Source organism: Schistocerca gregaria, chromosome 3 (assembly GCF_023897955.1).
Source record: "Schistocerca gregaria isolate iqSchGreg1 chromosome 3, iqSchGreg1.2, whole genome shotgun sequence".
In the NCBI taxonomy this organism is placed as follows: domain Eukaryota; kingdom Metazoa; phylum Arthropoda; class Insecta; order Orthoptera; family Acrididae; genus Schistocerca; species Schistocerca gregaria.
The window spans coordinates 2,298,873-2,305,438 of NC_064922.1; the positions used below are offsets into that span (position 1 = coordinate 2,298,873).

Here is a 6,566-nt window from a genome sequence, read left to right on the forward strand (position 1 = left end):
TTGGTTTGTAGCGGTGAAGGGAGCAGAGTACAAAGGCGCGGACACGTTCATATACACAAAAGTTCCAAGTAGTTTCGATGCTCTGGTATTACAAATGCAAATTCCGTCGGTTTTTAACGTCTTAAATTGAAAGAGCCGTCACAAATTGCTCCCTTTTCACTCCTTGTCGACAATCATACAGCACCTGAGGTAACAAACACATCTCGAGCCCCATTGTGCACTCCATTATTCATGCCAACTCAGTGCCTCGCTCTTTACTACTGTGTACCAATCTTGTCGTCCAACTGCAAAACACTGGGCCACAACAAGTTTCCGCGTCTCCATTGCACTGCGCATACTACATAACGCTCCCCAAACTTGGCACTCACCCACGCAGCCGACTTTTCCGACTTTCCCGGACGCTCACGCTAGTGACAGCATTATTTATAGTTCGACGTCGCGCCAAAGCGTATGAGCACATTTCGCCTACGGCTTAGGCCGCCCTCCTAGTGTGGCTGCTCGGTGTCTGCAGGCAGCGAGGGTCTGCTAGCTTCCTGTGTTCGCACCTATGTCACCTGTGCTTGCTTGTCAGAGACAGACTATCGCAAAACATACAACTCACTCCATGAATTGATTGCTACGGCATCTGTTATCAGCAGTCACAACTAGCAACACCAGTAGCAGCCGACTTCACGCAAAGAATAGGAATGTGCAGTGGGATTTACGTGAACTCGGTGCAAGGCCGATCTTTCCGACATAGGCTTGAGAATCTTACGGGAACACTTGTACTGTTTCTAAATTAAGTGTAGGCGTGGGAGGAGGGTGCTTCCCGCGCACTAATAACAGCACGCTTGCCAATTGTCGATGCTAATGATTCGCTTGTATCTTCCTAGACACATCTGCAGCCTGAGAATTGTTCCACTTGCATGGCAAGGTGCGCATGTAGGTGTGTTAAAAATTCTGGAGGCACTGGGTATTGATCCCAGTACCTCTCGCATACTAAGCGAGCGCTCTACCATCTGAGCTACGCCCGCCCCACACGAAGACTAATGGTGCTACATACAGCCATATAGACGACACAGACCCTTGCACTCCCATTATTTAGCAGACAAACACTACTCTCTATGTATCTGTTAGGGTGTATTTCAGGTTTCGTGCATTCTGTATCGAATCGTAGTTGGCCACAATGAAAGTGGCACGTATAACGTTGAAAATAGAGTTCGGACACCGCTCTGAGTAAGACGAACGTGTTGTCCACCCTCTAGACTTCAATGAGGTTAAGCCGTGATACCTAAGACAGATCTGCACTCGATGACACCTCGATAACAGCCGTTCTCCACACTTACATCTTGCTCTCCTTACGTCAGTATACATCATATCAGTCTGTGACGCTGGCTTTGCAACATCTTGCGTGCCTTTAGGTTCGCCGCGACCAACACTTACAATGCACTGACCACAAAAAATTGAGGCGCCGCGGCTTGAACCCTGCACCTTTCACATGCGAAGCGAACGCTCTACCAACTGAGCTACGCCACATGCACGATCAAACTGCTCTATTCCCCATTCTTTGCGACTCTGATGCGCACGGACACGATGATTGGTTGGTTTGTAGCGGTGAAGGGAGCAGAGTACAAAGGCGCGGACACGTTCTTATACACAAAAGTTCGAAGTAGTTTCGATGCTCTGGTATTACAAATGCAAATTCCGTCTGTTTTTAACGTCTTAAATTGAAAGAACCGTCACAAATTGCTCAGTTTTCACTCCTTGTCGACAATCATACAGCACCTGAGGTAACAAACACATCTCGAGCCCCATTGTGCACTCCCTTATTCATGCCAACTCAGTGCCTCGCTCTTTACTACTGTGTACCAATCTTGTCGTCCAACTGCAAAACACTGGGCCACAACAAGTTTCCGCGTCTCCATTGCACTGCGCATACTACAAAACGCTCCCCAAACTTGGCACTCACCCACGCAGCCGACTTTTCCGACTTTCCAGGACGCTCACGCTAGTGACAGCATTATTTATAGTTCGACGTCGCGCCAAAGCGTATGAGCACATTTCGCCTACGGCTTAGGCCGCCCTCCTAGTGTGGCTGCTCGGTGTCTGCAGGCAGCGAGGGTCTGCTAGCTTCCTGTGTTCGCACCTATGTCACCTGTGCTTGCTTGTCAGAGACAGACTATCGCAAAACATACAACTCACTCCATGAATTGATTGCTACGGCATCTGTTATCAGCAGTCACAACTAGCAACACCAGTAGCAGCCGACTGCACGCAAGGAATAGGAATGTGCAGTGGGATTTACGTGAACTCGGCGCAAGGCAGATCTTTCCGACATAGGCTTGAGAATCTTACGGGAACACTTGTACTGTTTCTAAATTAAGTGTAGGCGTGGGAGGAGGGTGCTTCCCGCGCACTAATAACAGCACGCTTGCCAATTGTGGATGCTAATCATTCGCTTGTATCTTCCTAGACACATCTGCAGGCTGAGAATTATTCCACTTGCATGGCAAGGTGCGCATGTAGGTGTGTTAAAAATTCTGGAGGCACTGGGGATTGATCCCAGTACCTCTCGCATACTAAGCGAGCGCTCTACCATCTGAGCTACGCCCGTCCCCCACGAAGACTAACGGTGCTACATACAGCCATATAGACGACACAGGCTTGAACCCTGCACCTTTCACATGCGAATCGAACGCTCTACCAACTGAGCTACGCCACATGCACGACCAAACTGCGCTATTCCCCATTCTTTGCGTCTCTGATGCGCACGGACACGATGGTTGGTTGGTTTGTAGCGGTGAAGGGAGCAGAGTACAAAGGCGCAGACACGTTCATATACACAAAAGTTCCAAGTAGTTTCGATGCTCTGGTATTACAAATGCAAATTCCGTCGGTTTTTAACGTCTTAAATTGAAAGAGCCGTCACAAATTGCTCCCTTTTCACTCCTTGTCGACAATCATACAGCACCTGAGGTAACAAACACATCTCGAGCCCCATTGTGCACTCCATTATTCATGCCAACTCAGTGCCTCGCTCTTTACTACTGTGTACCAATCTTGTCGTCCAACTGCAAAACACTGGGCCACAACAAGTTTCCGCGTCTCCATTGCACTGCGCATACTACAAAACGCTCCCCAATCTTGGCACTCACCCACGCAGCCGACTTTTCCGACTTTCCACGATGCTCACGCTAGTGAGACTAATGGTGCTACATACAGCCATATAGACGACACAGACCCTTGCACTCCCATTATTCAGCAGACAAACACTACTCTCTATGTATCCGTTAGGTGTCTTTCAGGTTTCGTGCATTCTGCATCGAATCGTAGTTGGCCACAATGAAAGTGGCACGTATATCGTCGAAAATAGAGTTCGGACACCGCTCTGAGTGAGACGAACGTGTTGTCCACCCTCTAGACTTCAATGAGGTTAAGCCGTGATACCTAAGACAGATCTGCACTCGATGACACCTCGATAACAGCCGTTCCCCACACTTACATCTTGCTCTCCTTACGTCAGTATACATCATATCAGTCTGTGACGCTGGCTTTGCAACATCTTGCGTGCCTTTAGGTTCGCCGCGACCAACACTTACAATGCACTGACCACAAAAAATTGAGGCGCCGCGGCTTGAACCCTGCACCTTTCACATGCGAAGCGAACGCTCTACCAACTGAGCTACGCCACATGCACGACCAAACTGCGCTATTCCCCATTCTTTGCGACTCTGATGCGCACGGACACGATGGTTGGTTGGTTTGTAGCGGTGAAGGGAGCAGAGTACAAAGGCGCGGACACGTTCATATACACAAAAGTTCCAAGTAGTTTCGATGCTCTTGTATTACAAATGCAAATTCCGTCTGTTTTTAACGACTTAAATTGAAAGAACCGTCACAAATTGCTCAGTTTTCACTCCTTGTCGACAATCATACAGCACCTGAGGTAACAAACACATCTCGAGCCCCATTGTGCACTCCATTATTCATGCCAACTCAGTGCCTCGCTCTTTACTACTGTGTACCAATCTTGTCGTCCAACTGCAAAACACTGGGCCACAACAAGTTTCCGCGTCTCCATTGCACTGCGCATACTACAAAACGCTCCCCAAACTTGGCACTCACCCACGCAGCCGACTTTTCCGACTTTCCCGGACGCTCACGCTAGTGACAGCATTTATTATAGTTCGACGTCGCGCCAAAGCGTATGAGCACATTTCGCCTACGGCTTAGGCCGCCCTCCTAGTGTGGCTGCTCGGTGTCTGCAGGCAGCGAGGGTCTGCTAGCTTCCTGTGTTCGCACCTATGTCACCTGTGCTTGCTTGTCAGAGACAGACTATCGCAAAACATACAACTCACTCCATGAATTGATTGCTACGGCATCTGTTATCAGCAGTCACAACTAGCAACACCAGTAGCAGCCGACTTCACGCAAAGAATAGGAATGTGCAGTGGGATTTACGTGAACTCGGCGCAAGGCAGATCTTTCCGACATAGGCTTGAGAATCTTACGGGAACACTTGTACTGTTTCTAAATTAAGTGTAGGCGTGGGAGGAGGGTGCTTCCCGCGCACTAATAACAGCACGCTTGCCAATTGTGGATGCTAAACATTCGCTTGTATCTTCCTAGACACATATGCAGGCTGAGACTTATTCCACTTGCATGGCAAGGTGCGCATGTAGGTGTGTTAAAAATTCTGGAGGCACTGGGTATTGATCCCAGTACCTCTCGCATACTATGCGAGCGCTCTACCATCTGAGCTACGCCAGCCGCCCCGAAGACTAATGGTGCTACATACAGCCATATAGACGACACAGACCCTTGCACTCCCATTATTCAGCAGACAAACACTACTCTCTATGTATCCGTTAGGTGTCTTTCAGGTTTCGTGCATTCTGTATCGAATCGTAGTTGGCCACAATGAAAGTGGCACGTATATCGTCGAAAATAGAGTTCGGACACCGCTCTGAGTGAGACGAACGTGTTGTCCACCCTCTAGACTTCAATGAGGTTAAGCTGTGATACCTAAGACAGATCTGCACTCGATGACACCTCGATAACAGCCGGTCCCCACACTTACATCTTGCTCTCCTTACGTCAGTATACATCATATCAGTCTGTGACGCTGGCTTTGCAACATCTTGCGTGCCTTTAGGTTCGCCGCGACCAACACTTACCACGCACTGACCACAAAAAATGGAGGCGCCGCACCTTGAACCCTGCACCTTTCACATGCGAAGCGAACGCTCTACCAACTGAGCTACGCCACATGCACGACCGAACTGCGCTATTCCCCATTCTTTGCGACTCTGATGCGCACGGACACGATGGTTGGTTGGTTTGTAGCGGTGAAGGGAGCAGAGTACAAAGGCACGGACACGTTCTTATACACAAAAGTTCCAAGTAGTTTCGATGCTCTGGTACTACAAATGCAAATTCCGGCTGTTTTTAACGTCTTAAATTGAAAGAGCCGTCACAAATTGCTCCGTTTTCACTCCTTGTCGACAATCATACAGCACCTGAGGTAACAAACACATCTCGAGCCCCATTGTGCACTCCATTATTCATGCCAACTCAGTGCCTCGCTCTTTACCACTGTGTACCAATCTTGTCGTCCAACTGCAAAACACTAGGCCACAACAAGTTTCCGCGTCTCCATTGCACTGCGCATACTACAAAACGCTCCCCAAACTTGGCACTCACCCACACAGCCGACTTTTCCGACTTTCCACGACGCTCACGCTAGTGACAGCATTATTTATAGTTCGACGTCGCGCCAAAGCGTATGAGCACATTTCGCCTACGGCTTAGGCCGCCCTCCTAGTGTGGCTGCTCGGTGTCTGCAGGCAGCGAGGGTCTGCTAGCTTCCTGTGTTCGCACCTATGTCACCTGTGCTTGCTTGGCAGAGACAGACTATCGCAAAACATACAACTCACTCCATGAATTGATTGCTACGGCATCTGTTATCAGCAGTCACAACTAGCAACACCAGTAGCAGCCGACTGCACGCAAAGAATAGGAATGTGCAGTGGGATTTACGTGAACTCGGCGCAAGGCAGATCTTTCCGACATAGGCTTGAGAATCTTACGGGAACACTTGTACTGTTTCTAAATTAAGTGTAGGCGTGGGAGGAGGGTGCTTCCCGCGCACTAATAACAGCACGCTTGCCAATTGTCGATGCTAATGATTCGCTTGTATCTTCCTAGACACATCTGCAGCCTGAGAATTATTCCACTTGCATGGCAAGGTGCGCATGTAGGTGTGTTAAAAATTCTGGAGGCACTGGGTATTGATCCCAGTACCTCTCGCATACTAAGCGAGCGCTCTACCATCTGAGCTACGCCCGCCCCCCACGAAGACTAATGGTGCTACATACAGCCATATAGACGACACAGACCCTTGCACTCCCATTATTCAGCAGACAAACACTACTCTCTATGTATCTGTTAGGGTGTATTTCAGGTTTCGTGCATTCTGTATCGAATCGTAGTTGGCCACAATGAAAGTGGCACGTATAACGTTGAAAATAGAGTTCGGACACCGCTCTGAGTAAGACGAACGTGTTGTCCACCCTCTAGACTTCAAT

General features: G+C 48.9%; 1 non-coding gene across 1 annotated transcript; it reads right to left on the reverse strand.

Annotated features, from left to right (window-relative positions):
• Positions 1 to 2,520: 2,520 nt before the first annotated feature.
• Positions 2,521 to 2,595, reverse strand: Trnat-agu (transfer RNA threonine (anticodon AGU)). Its single transcript has one exon. It is a non-coding gene; the product is annotated as a tRNA-Thr (tRNA).
• Positions 2,596 to 6,566: the final 3,971 nt, after the last annotated feature.